Below are 12,803 nucleotides of genomic sequence, written 5' to 3' on the forward strand. Positions count from 1 at the left end.
CTGCAGGGTTCTTTCCAAGCCCATTCTAGAATATGCTATCAGAAAAAAAAATCACAACCTTAATAGCAAAGTGTTTCTTTGTCTTTCAGAGTGACAGTTTCTTCTTCTCCCCACATACATAAGTTCCTAGTTTTATGAGTGAAAATATCTTGAGTAATGGAAGTTGAAAACCCCCTTAGAATATCAAATTAGAAATTAAGCTCAAATACTCATCAACTGAAGCATAGGAATTCAGAAAAAAAAATCCTAATGTAATGGTAAGAAATACATTTCTCTAACTGCTCCACTAACTAAATTGATTGAATTAAATGTGCTCTATGGTGCTAGCTAACCTTTGACTCCTGGTTACTTAGCGTAATCAGGAAGCTAATTATCTTGGCACGAGCTGAGCTCTGAATGATCAGAAACACTGTAGAGTTCAGAGAGCCTACACCAGCATTAATCAGGATGTCATCAAGGTTTGATTATAAATCTGAAAGATCACAGGACTGATAAAATGCCATTTAATTGGCTAAAAATTATATATCTGTGTATTAATCACCACGCTGAACACCTGAAAACTATTGCTTTCTTAGGAAACATTGGTGTGAGATGTCCGTGCTTTGAACCATCCCACTGCTCAGTAATAAATGTACTGATCAGCATCAGCACAAAAGCTGCATTAGCCAGATTAAAAAAGATTTTGTCCTAACATCAAATAGATTTTGATTTTCCTACTGGGGTTTGTGGCTCCATTGAAATCATTCCTTATATTTCAGTTCATTATGAGCTTAGTCGGAGGCAAGAGCTAGTGTAGTTCTCTGTCTGTCTGCTAATGCAGCAGTATTCTTGCTTCCAAAAGGAGAACTGCTGGCTGCAGAATATCGTATAGGGATATACAGAAATGAAGTGATGTGTATTTTCTCTTCCATTATTTGTCATAGAACTGACAGGGTCAACTAGCAGTGCTTTATATGAGACCATGCCTCAGGATCCAATGCATTAATTAGTGGGGTTGCTTTCATGGGTTTGCTTGGGAAAGATTCAAAATGTGCTTATCTGTAGGAATGTGTTTATTCTTAGTATATTTGCTAAAATAAAGATAGATTTACAGATGAAGAAAGGAAAGAACTAGTAAAAAGGAGATTTTAATCTGTTGTCATAAAGTTAAAGGCCATAAAGGACTCCCTGCCATCATCTTCACGCAATGCAGCATCAACCTGTAGAACTCCCTCTTCATGAAATGCAGAGTCAACCTGTGGAGCTCCTTGCCAGAGGATGTTGTGAAGACCAGGACTTTAACATACTTCAAAAAAGAATGAAATGAATTCATGGAGGATAGGTCCATCAATGGCACTTAGCCAGGATGGGCATGAATGTTGTCCCTAGTCTCTGTTTGTCAGAAGCTCGAAATGGGTGACACGGGAGGGATCACTTGATGATTACCTACTCTGTTACCTCTGGGACACCAGACATTGACCATTGTTGGAAGAAGGATAATGGAATAAATGGACATCTTGTTTGACCCAGTATGGCCATTCTTATGTTAATTTAACTTTTATATCAACACCACCCACACACTAAATCCAAATCTCAAAACTAGACCTAATATATGTTAAAGTCTATAGACAGACCTTTCCAACACCCCACCGTATATGCAAATAAACTATTGTATGTCCCAGGATCCTTCTAATGCATGCCCACACTTATCTATGAGTATAATGCATACATATTGGCTATCATAAAACTGAGAGAGCTGAGGAGCCACACCAAGCTTAGGTATTTTGCCATCAAGTGTCCATAATATTCTGGATAATTTTAGATAGACCATACATACAGAATAACATAATTACGTACACAATGTCATGTTAAAATCTATATTTATAAGCACTCACATCATTATTTTTCCATTCACATCTAAATGTGTACAGGGTAGGTGGTAGGGAATAAAGAATGGGTGTGGTCTATTAGGCTGATGTCTTCTGGACATACTGGTAAGAAAATGTAATCTTCGGGCAAGAAGGCAAAGGTGCATTGAATGTACCCTCCACAGACGTGCCAAAGAAGAAACAGTACTGTAAAAGTGGCTCAGAAAGAAGATGTTTAGTTTTCCTTTTTCACTATATACTCTTCTTTCATTCATAGATTAAATGAACATCTAAGAGAAGAGATGGACAACAGGGGATGGAGAATATAGGTTTCCTTTAAATAGAAAAGAGAGACTCCATTTAGCATATCTTTACTTTCTTCCTGACCCACCTCTGTTTTGCTCAGCCTCAGATAGTACATCCATTTACTACATGCTTCTATCACTCCCCATCACAGCACTTCCCAGTCGACATTTAATTCACACACACTTTCACCTTGTGCAGGCACCAACTCAATAGAGCTCCTTGAAAGCTCTGCTTTGAACATGTCATCACAATGTCCTATGCGAATGCTCACATAGCTCTGAAGTTACAAGGTCGGTGAGATTCCATCACATCTATTATTGCCTCTCCTTTCGACCTTGGGAAAGCAGTCTTTTTTGTGCTGACAGAGTTGCTGACCTATAGTCTAGTTGCTCCCTATTAGCGTAATGATAGCACGGTATGATAAAAAGTACCCTCCCATGAGAGGAAAAGAATAGAAAAGAAAGAAATCAGTCATCGTGAAAGTTCTCCTGCTATGATTCTTAAATGCTTCTCCTTGTACTACAGCACTTTGATATATCACTGCTTTTTCCATTTAGTAAATGCTGCACAAACAGGAGATATGACAGATCATTTGATGGAAACTCATATACTTCCTCTCTGGGAAACTTCATACAATAGACTTTATTCATCAGCTTGAGAAAAGAGAGTCTTCTGCTTGCCTGGAAGACTTGTTATTTGCAGACGGTTTGAAATACTGTGAATCTGGCCAGAATGTCCTTCCCCTTCACCTCCTGCTGCCCCTAGAAAATGGATCTAGGCTAGACGTTTCCTCTTCAAAATTCAGATAAAGTTTGTATTATTACACATAAAGCTACCTCATTCCCTCTCTACCTCCTGGTACACAATGAAAATGTGCATAGTTCTTAACTGACTCCAAAAAATGTTTTCAGCTTCATACAGATCTCTGCTGGAGGGTCTTTTAAATGTAGGGCATCTCACGCACATGAGCTGGCACACTCTGAAAAGCCAGAAGTTTTGGGAATTGATTAAGTTTCATTGCTAAAATATTCTAGCAATACAAGTTGTTCTGAGGCATGTAGGGCGCTCGCCAAGGACTACAGGAAGAAGCTTAACCACTGTTGAAACATCTGCTGCTGGCAGCATGGATTGTCATCAGCTGGATAACCATCTTCACTGGAAACTTCCTTGGTTTTTATTTAAGAGGTATTGATAATGCAAAAAGTGGCAAGATAGGATGCTTAGGCTTCTTATCTTATTATTCAGTGGCTTGTTCTCATCTGCCCCAGGGATTATGCCCAGGAGAAGGTCTCACTTACACTGTGTTTTCTGTCCCATGGTGAAAGCTCTGTGTAACATGGCAACTTCTCAGTTAGCTTAAAAAGCAGTTCTATCTTGCAGTGTCAAATAGATCATAAGGTTTTTACTTCATCATTCAAAACGTACAGTAGCCTTACAAATTCCAAAGCTATAGTACAACGTCCCTGCATTTTGCAGGGTGGACCACACTTTGGGAATATTGTTAAAACACAGTTCAATGCCAATAATGAGAGGGAATCAAACAGTGCTTTAGCAGTAAGGCTAGTTATAACTAGGCATCCCAGGGAAGTGACATATAAAATGTGGTGGGATGTAGGCCAGAAGATTCAACAAACCTGTGCACTGTTCAGTGAGTCTAAAAGCTCATGCCATGCTTGTATAAAATATTGAGGTGTATATGGGCACAATTAACAGTGAGAATAATGATCAATTGGAACAAAGTACCAAGGGATGTAGTAAAATACTGATCTCTTGGGGTCTTTACATCAGAACTGGATGTCTTTCCAAAACATGCTCTAATTCAACCTGACATTCTGTGGCTCAATGTTTGTAGAGTTCTGAAGTTCCTAACTGTTCCTTCTAGCCTCAGAATCTATGAGTAATTTAACCCACTGTACGTGGTGTGGACAGATATTTTTCAATCCTTAACACAATAAATATGTTTGATTTCCAGGAATGGAGTCACACAAGAGAATCAGACCAAGAAAGCCCACTGCTTTATCTTTCCCAGACATATTAGAATTATTAGATCTCTTGTGTTTGAAAGAGTGCATTTCTTGGCATTTTAATACATGCAGAAATGATGAGTTCACAGAACATTTAGTCTTGACTGTAAGAGGAGATGACCTGTATCACATTAGAATTTTAGCTATGAAAGTCTGCTTCCTCATCACGTTTAGAAATATTCTTTTGCTTATTCTTTCTTTCAGTAACTTGTCATTGTGCACCCATACAGAAACACAATGTATTGGTATGTACAGTTGAACCACACTTATCTGATCTTTGATTACCCAACTTTCCATTTTATCTGACATGCTCCACCAGCCCTTCAGCATCTGGCCCTGCTCCACCATCCTCACAGCAAGCAGCCCCACACCAGACAGTCCCATATTAAGCAACATTTTCCGTTACCCAACTATCCTTCAATCCTGTTTAGGTAGAATAATCAGGGTTGATGTTTCCTTCCCAAGCTCTGGGCACTCCTTCCAAAACATAATCTTCACAACAACAAAAAATTGCATTACACCACTCCAATCCATAGTGAATATCCCTATTGACCACCTCCCATATAATAAATACATGGAGGCATTTGCTTTATCATAAGATCATAGAACACTAGAACTGGAAGGGACATTGGGAGGTCATCAAGTCCCATCCCCTGCACTCATGGCAGGACAAAGCACCATCTAGATCATCCTGACAGATATTTGTTTAACCTGCTCTTAACAATTTTGGATGTAGATTCCACAACTTCCCTGGGTAATTTATTCCATATCCAGGAGGTAATCATCAACCAAGGACCCCTGGGAAGATTCTCTCTCAATCCCCTAAATCACCAGTCCTTCCATCAAATTCGCCTTCCTCTGCTATAATATGCAGACCACAAGCTTAGCCTGCTTTTTTTAATAATCATTTGGATACATGGGATCAGCATGTATTAAAATGTCTCACAATTTCTCCATAAAAGGGAAAAAAATTCTGTACTGCAATTCCTACAGCAGTCGATGGCAATTGTAACCATATAATAGCAAAAAAAGTGCAAATGCATCCAGAATTATGGTCAATTTCATATCTTCAGGAAGATCTTTCCTAATGTAAGATTCAATTATTTTCTATGATTTCCTCCATTCCCCTTGAGAGTATTCTGTATGAAGAAGAAAAGAAAGAAACAGCAAAAAGAAACATTATCAGTCTATGAGTTATAAAGTACCTATAGCCTGGACTATTAGAGTAAAACAGTGAAAATTACTGAAGGCTACTCACATGATTTACACTATGCACTCTGCCCTTTAAAAGGATATTGAATCTAGTCTCTATTGTCAAATCTCGGTCATGTTATAATAATAACTTACATTTTCATAGCATCTTTCATCTAAAGGGTTCCCAATGCTCTTCATATATTAAAGTGCAAACTGTACAAGGAGAACCTTAAATACGCTACTGTAATACAGCTCCTGCTAGGTTGAAGTACAGAAATGTCTGACTTCACACAGTAAAACTACACATTACTAAAAGCCATGGAATATATTTAAAAAAAAAGAAAAAAGAGGAGAGAGTTATAAGGAAAGAATTTAATTTCCCCAGCTGTAATTTAGCAGTATCACGGGATTTACATTAGCCTCACTCTAACAAAAAGTTCCATTAATCTTTCATGTTGTGTTTTACACTGCACCCTGTCTCCTTGAAAGCCATGCTAGGTCATTTGCTCAGAAAGAAGAGTTATCAGACATCACCAACATCGCTTTGTGACGCACCCCTGTGATAATTGAATATTTCTAGCTGGGCCCTGATCTGCCCAGTTTGGGATTTGTGATAGGATTGTAATGCCATATGATCTGGCTTCCCAAAAGTCTGACTTCTGTCTCCTGGTGAATAGCATTGTAAAATATCTGCAACTGACATTCATAGTTTCTACCTGCTGGTTTCTTCCTAGCAGCAAATCTGTGTGATTGCACAGGCCTTGGGAAGCAGGCCAGATATAACACCATAGATAGCCCACAAGCCTTCTCCCAAAAATGCACAAGTATTGTATGTAGGCATTGCACAGCTACCACTGAATAGCAGAACAAAAAGATAAAATATGCAAAACGTGGTTCATATCTAACTGTCATATTTTAAACACAATGGGTTGTGGGAAAAAACCCCAGCAGTATCCCAAAACAGCTGCCCTGTATCTATGGAACAGGCTTGTCATGTCGAAATATGTTTTGAAATAAAGGGCATGCCATTTTGACATTCCTGTGCACCTCATCACAGGAAGAGTAAGGGATGCTTTGAAACAGTGCTTTATTTCAATATGTGGTGCTGTTTAGATAGTGTTCCATACCGAAATAGCCTATTTTGAAATTTACTCAAAATAAGCTACGCATTTTGTGTAGCACAAACTGCACAGCTTCATTCAAGGTTAGGCTGTCGTGTAGACGTAGCCATGTCGTGTGGAATCCTTATGAGCCATGATGTACAAATCATCAATTTGAGTTGTTTGTTTTTCTCACATTGCATTTGCTGCCCATTGCAACTCAGGCTGGATTGGTGTCCTATTCTAAGGCACAACTTGCTCAATGGTCTTGTAAAGGACATTGCTTCATGCTCATACTGATTGCTGGATGCGAGTCAGCCAGGGTGCCCCAAGGCTGTTTAGTACATTTATTATTATGCCCATATAAATACTTCATAAATGAAAGGTCATCACTACAAAAAATTTAATACATTTTGGCCAATACGGCAATTTTCAGAGAGTTTAAGGTAGAGTTTGGAGTTTGGATTGTAGCCTAGTGTTTAAATTTGCTGATGTTGCAGCCCCATTAGCAGCTCTCTTAAGATTTCAACTCCAAATGGTGGCACTCCCCCAAGATCACTCCTGTGATATTTTTCCTAACTTGAACTTCAGGTCATTCTCCTTTGTTAATAATTTAGAACTGTTTTCCCACTTCCAATGGAATGAGAGTTAGATTTCAGTGTTCCTAGAAAGAAGTCGTACAACATAAACTGAATAAGTTTAACTTAATGAGCCAAATCCTCAGCTGTAGTAGATGAGCACAGATAGCTCCCTTGATTGCCTGTGGCAACTTACCCCAGCTGAACCTCTGTCTCAAGGTGTTCTATTTATAACTCTTTTAATGTGGGTGCTGATGGAAGCCTTTTAAATAAAGTTCTGAACTTATCTATTTCATTCTTAATTTACAGTAGGCCTTTGGGGATATGCAGATATTTAAAATGAGTAAAAATCAATTAACTCACGATCCAATATATGTGTTAGCCACTGTGGTCTTTTTTTTTTTTTTGAGCACTAGAATAACTTTTCCCTATTGAGCACCCTGGTTTTACATTTTGAGAGATGAGAGAAGATGAACTCCGTTGCCTCCGTTTCCGAAACTAGCATGAGTTTTGAGTTCATTTGATACCAGAGGTTGCCACTCTGTAGAACATATACTGTATTTTTCCACAGTAAAAATTTCTCTCTCTGCTTCTCCTTTCACTCACGTCATATAAGTGGTAAGAGTCTTCTCAGTCTTCCATGTAATAGATTATAGAGCCAATGTGATCATTTGTGGTTTGCTACTTAATCTAGCTCCCCTGGATTTAATCTAAGGGCAAGTCTACACTAGGCAAGTAAGTTGATTATAGATATGCAATTTTAGCTACATCAATTGCATAGCTAAAATCAGCTTATCTGCAATCAACTTATTTAGCCATTTTGACAAAGGGAGGTCAACGTGAGAAATTCTCCCACAGACCTTCCGTACTCATCACAATATTGAGGAGTACAGGAGTAAACTGCTGACCCAAGATCGTTTAATTTTGCACATCTCTACCAGGTGTGCATAGTAAAGACATACTCTAAGAGCTAGTTTGCAAGGGGAAAGATCTACTGTAGCTGATGATCATTAGCTGTTTCATATAGCTACTCTGCAGTAAGCCTCCACATGGGAAATCTTCCTGATCACGAAGAGTGCCTTTTGTGCCCATTAGCTTAATGCACTTTGGAAGTATGATAAATTACTTTGCCTGGAGGTACACTTTTGTGTACCCTTAGTGTCCTAGCAAGGAGTGAGTCTGGAGTAGCTAAAGAGCATAAAATCCACATCCTAGCTTACTGTGTCTTAACTTCCTCTTGTAGACAAGCCCTGAAATTCCAGAATCTAAGCAGCTCCCAGTGGTAACTAATTTGGTGGTTATCGCAAGTGCTTGTAAAATGCAGGACACCTTGGCTTAATGGGCTTTGCTGAATTACTGACTCATTGCCACAAAAGTCGCTGCGGATCCTGCCTGAATAAGAAGCAAGGAAGAGAGCAGGCTGCATATGAGTGCCATCCACAGTTAAGATATTCTTAAATCAAATGTCCTTAAACTGACTGTGTTCCATGAACTGGCTGAAAAACCTTAGACCATCGGTCAGCTTTTCCAGCAGAATCTGGCATTGTAAGTGGGATGTTCTTGTATAGGCTTAGATCCTCAAGAGGACTCAGCTCCAGATTAGACACCTTATGAAATGTAGCTTTGCTTCCAAAGTGCTGAACATTTTGTAGCTCTTGGCATTCTTTATAGGAGCTTCCAGGAAGTACAGAATGGATGGGAAAAATCTGCCCACTCGATTCCAGGGTAGCTTTTCCAATACATCTGTGTGAATTATAAGCACAAGTCCCCATTTTGAGGACTGCTGTCATTGGACCTTCATTCTGCCTCTGCTGATGTCAGTGACAAAGCTCCCATTGATTTCAGTGGTGTAGAATCACAGCCTAGGTCAGGGTCAGCAACTTTTCAGAGGTGGGGAGACAAACTTTTGACCTCTGCACACGGTCCAAGCACTGGTGATACTTTTTAAAGCCACTAATAGTCCTGCTTACAACAGCTTCATTAATAAATAAATAAATGAAGATGTAGAGCTGTCCTGTTTGGATGGTGGTTGGTAATATTAGCTGGTCTTTTGTTAATCCACAGTTGGCAAGGCTTTGAGCAAGCTCCCAGCTGCATGGGGGAAGAGGTTCAGGGCTGAGCTCCCGTCTCATGTGCTGATGAAAGTTGGCTGGTGTGCTACTCTTGACAAGTGTGCCCAGGGGTTGCTGACCCCTGGCCTAGGTGCTTAAATATGAGCTGAATTCTCTTGAAATCTGACTACTTATTCATCTAAAGGGAAGTGTTGGGAGTTGAACACCTTTGCGAATCTAGGCTTTATGATGCATGTCTAGTAATTGTCTAGAGCCAAGGGGAGGGGGAGCTTAAAATATTGAATGTGTGGAGCTCTCATTTTAAAAAAAAAAGGTAAAAAATACCAGTAATAGGGAATACACAACTTGCTATTGCAGTGTGGCTGCAGAGGGTCTGGGAGAAGAAGAAACCCCTTGTGAGGGGAAGCGGGGCCATGAGAATTCACAGAGAGGCTACTCCTCTCCCCAGCCCTAGTGCTACAGTACTCAGGAAGTGGAAAAACACTGGGATGCTGCCTGTCAGCATTGGAGTCTGATTTGCTCACTTCTGCTTCTGTTGGTCAGTGATAGGCAATTATAAGGGGAAGGAAGGCGGACAAAGGAAGGTGCGGATGGGAAGGAAGGTGACAGCAATTTACTGCCGAGACTAGTACCTATTTTGGCCTCCCTGGATAATGGCCAGAGGCACCATGAGCCATAGTGAGGTGGTGTGCACCAGTATCTTGCACATCTTGTGGCCAAAGATGACCCAGTAGGGCCTGGCCAGTGAGCGGGGCCCAGGCAAGATGCTGACAGTGGGGCCCAGCCAGTAGGCAGTGGATGTTGAAATCAATTAGAGCATGAGGCCCTAAAGGCACAGGGTCCACAGCAACCACCTTGCTCACCTCGTCTGAAGGGCCTTTATAGAGTCCCTCATCTTGTCTCTGCCATCTCCAGCATGAAAGAGGGAAGAGGACTGAGAGGCTGATTTTCAAGCAGGGTGTCATGGCAGGCCTGAGCATGGTGTTCATGCCCACCCTCAGGTTTAAGTCTACCCAAGCCACTGGTTCCATTTGGGACCCACCTGTTAGAAACCATGAATCAGTGTAGTTATGGGTTAGGAAAAGGTCTGGCTCTGGGTCCCTGTGAGCCCATGGTTGCCTGGGCATTGATCCTGAGTACAAGAGTGCATGGTTGGATGGTATCCCTTTTGTCTTGCACAGCATGTGGCTAGTCTCTTCTTGGAGGAGGGCAGCTAGGCTGGATTTTTGCTTCCAGTCAGGGTCTTTGGGCAGGACTGGGGATGTAGAGGAGGCATGGCCTTTACCCTCATGTTTGCTGCCTCTGGGGCCATTGTTGTGCTAGCTGAGGTCTGAACTGCAGCAGCCCTGCAGGATAGTGTGAAGTTCTGGCTACCCATTGTGTTAATACTTTTAAATAAAAAGTTCAAGCCTTCTCATTTAACTCTACTACCATGTATGTTTCTCATTGTTCCTGGGTGCACATCTGATAATGCTTTGTAGAGCTGCAGGATTTAAACTTAGACTGGAGAGAGAGCACAACTGAATTTGCTAATTCAACAAATCAATAGACAACTCATCATGTGACTGATTTTGGAAAGCTGATTTTGACAGATGTTACAGATGCTTTGCACCACTGAAATTCAGTCCCCAAATGCCACATAAATGATAGATTATTTCAAAACATGAGTTCTGAACCCGTGTGGCTTACATGTTACCACGCTTTTCGACAAGGGAGCATATTCTTGGTAATCATAACTCCACCATATCTAAGGCTCTTAGTATTGTATTTTCTTTTGATCCATTTGAAGTCAAGTTAACATATTGTTAAAACATTATTTCTGGTTAATTAAAGTGTAAATGATCATAATAATCTGCCAGAAGCAAAGCTGCATAACCTATGTATTCACTACCAAAGTCAAAGTCAAAAGAACCTTTACATTCCTTGAGAACTATACTGAGCATGATAGAAATGGACAATCAATAATGTTGCTCTTCTTAGAAAATCAAATCTGAAGCTGAAAAGCTTGAAATAAATGAATGTTGATGCATGCACACAGATTCTGCAGATAAATTCAAAAAGGGTTTGAGAACCAGGGACAACTCTGGTGGAAGAAAGTAAACATAAAGTGGAAGAGGAAAACAAAAAAGGCATAGTTGATGCCCCTATATTTTAGTGCTGGGAATCCCACTGTACCTGCCAAGTAACCAGATTGCAAAATCTATTTTGTAATAAGATGATTGTCTAGATCTTCTATGTTGGGCAATAATTGGAAAGTTGTATAACCTCTCAAAATCTAGTATGTTATTACAGGAGCGTGAGATTGGTAAGATAGACCAAAGGGCTCCTCGTCATGACTCTTTAGATAAAAATACTGACACCATGAGGTAGGGTGGCCATATCTCCCAGTCCCAAGTACGGGATGGGAGATATTGGTGGGAGGGGTGGCTCCTTCTGGCTCCACCAAGCCCCGGGGAGCCAGGAATGAGGTGGGAGCCGCCAGCCCTCCCTGGGCACCAGGGAAGCGGCAGCTCCCAGCTCTCCCCAAGCCTTGGGAAAGCAGCAGCCCCCAGTGCTTCCCAAGCCTCAGGAAGCGGCAGCTGCCAGCACCTCTCTGCTTCACTGAGACTCAGGGAAGTGATCTACATGCTCTTTGCCTGCACAGCTGCTGGCGCAAAAGGTCAGCAGGGGGAGAGCCCAAATACGGAACAATAAGTAGGGGTGCCTTTTTGGTGTGCCAGATATGGGGCCATCCCACCAAATACTGCATGCGTGGTCACCCCACCACTAGGGATGCTCAGTGGATGAATGTTGTCCCTGGGAATAAAAACAGCCAGAGACAAACCAGTTGATGGATGGGGGCTGCTTACCTTAGTAAAGTTTTCAGGATAGGGCCATTGAGGACTAAGCATGAGAAATCCTGTGACCTGTCAGCTCCTAATAATCTAAAATCTGAAATGCATCCATAATCCTTTAACTAACTACATCCCTGCTCAGTGAGACTAGTGTTCACATAAAGTTTGATTGGACCATAATGAAGCGGTAGATTATCCATGTCAGATTTGGCTAACTGATCAATAAAATAGCAGCAAACCATCCCATCAGGTCAAGACTGTTCTCCCTTCTGTAAAGAGAATGTAACACATGATAGTTACGTGAACGAAATAGTAAAATGAACGCCAATTAGTTTATTCATGTGAGAGGAACTCATTGGAGAAAAAATAGAACAACCTACATGAGTCTAATATTTTATTTATTTATGATACTGTAGAGAACAATTAAAAAGGTGGGGGAATTTGTAAAAAATCAAAAGGCAAGAATCTTAAATGAAGAAAGATGTTAGGCCATCCACCCTTTTACTTCCTGAGTTCTGAATATTTATTTTTCCAGTCTCTGTGCACTTCTGAAACTCTCTGTGTTATCTATAGCTATCAGTAGTGTATTAATTGAAGTTACTACGGAATTTTTTTCCCTTCTCAGAGAAGTGCTTTCAATGGATGTTTTCTGCCACACGGTCACTTATCTGCAGTCTGATCAAGAAGAGAGGCAATATAGTGGTAATACAGTACCTTACTCTCCATGGTTTGGGAATGTATTACTGATGGCTGTTGAAATTCAGCTTCACTCAAATATTACATCTTTCTTCTGTTGTGGTAAATAATGAATGCTGGTGTGAAACAACAGTTTTGTGTGGTCATTACTA

The 12,803-nt window shown here is 40.7% G+C and overlaps 1 protein-coding gene across 2 annotated transcripts in view; it reads left to right on the forward strand.

Annotated features, from left to right (window-relative positions):
• Nucleotides 1-12,803, forward strand: part of CDH13 (cadherin 13) — an 876,776-nt gene that overhangs the window by 757,418 nt on the left and 106,555 nt on the right. The window lies entirely within an intron of this gene.

Source organism: Carettochelys insculpta, chromosome 14 (genome assembly GCF_033958435.1).
Source record: "Carettochelys insculpta isolate YL-2023 chromosome 14, ASM3395843v1, whole genome shotgun sequence".
In the NCBI taxonomy this organism is placed as follows: Eukaryota; Metazoa; Chordata; order Testudines; family Carettochelyidae; genus Carettochelys; species Carettochelys insculpta.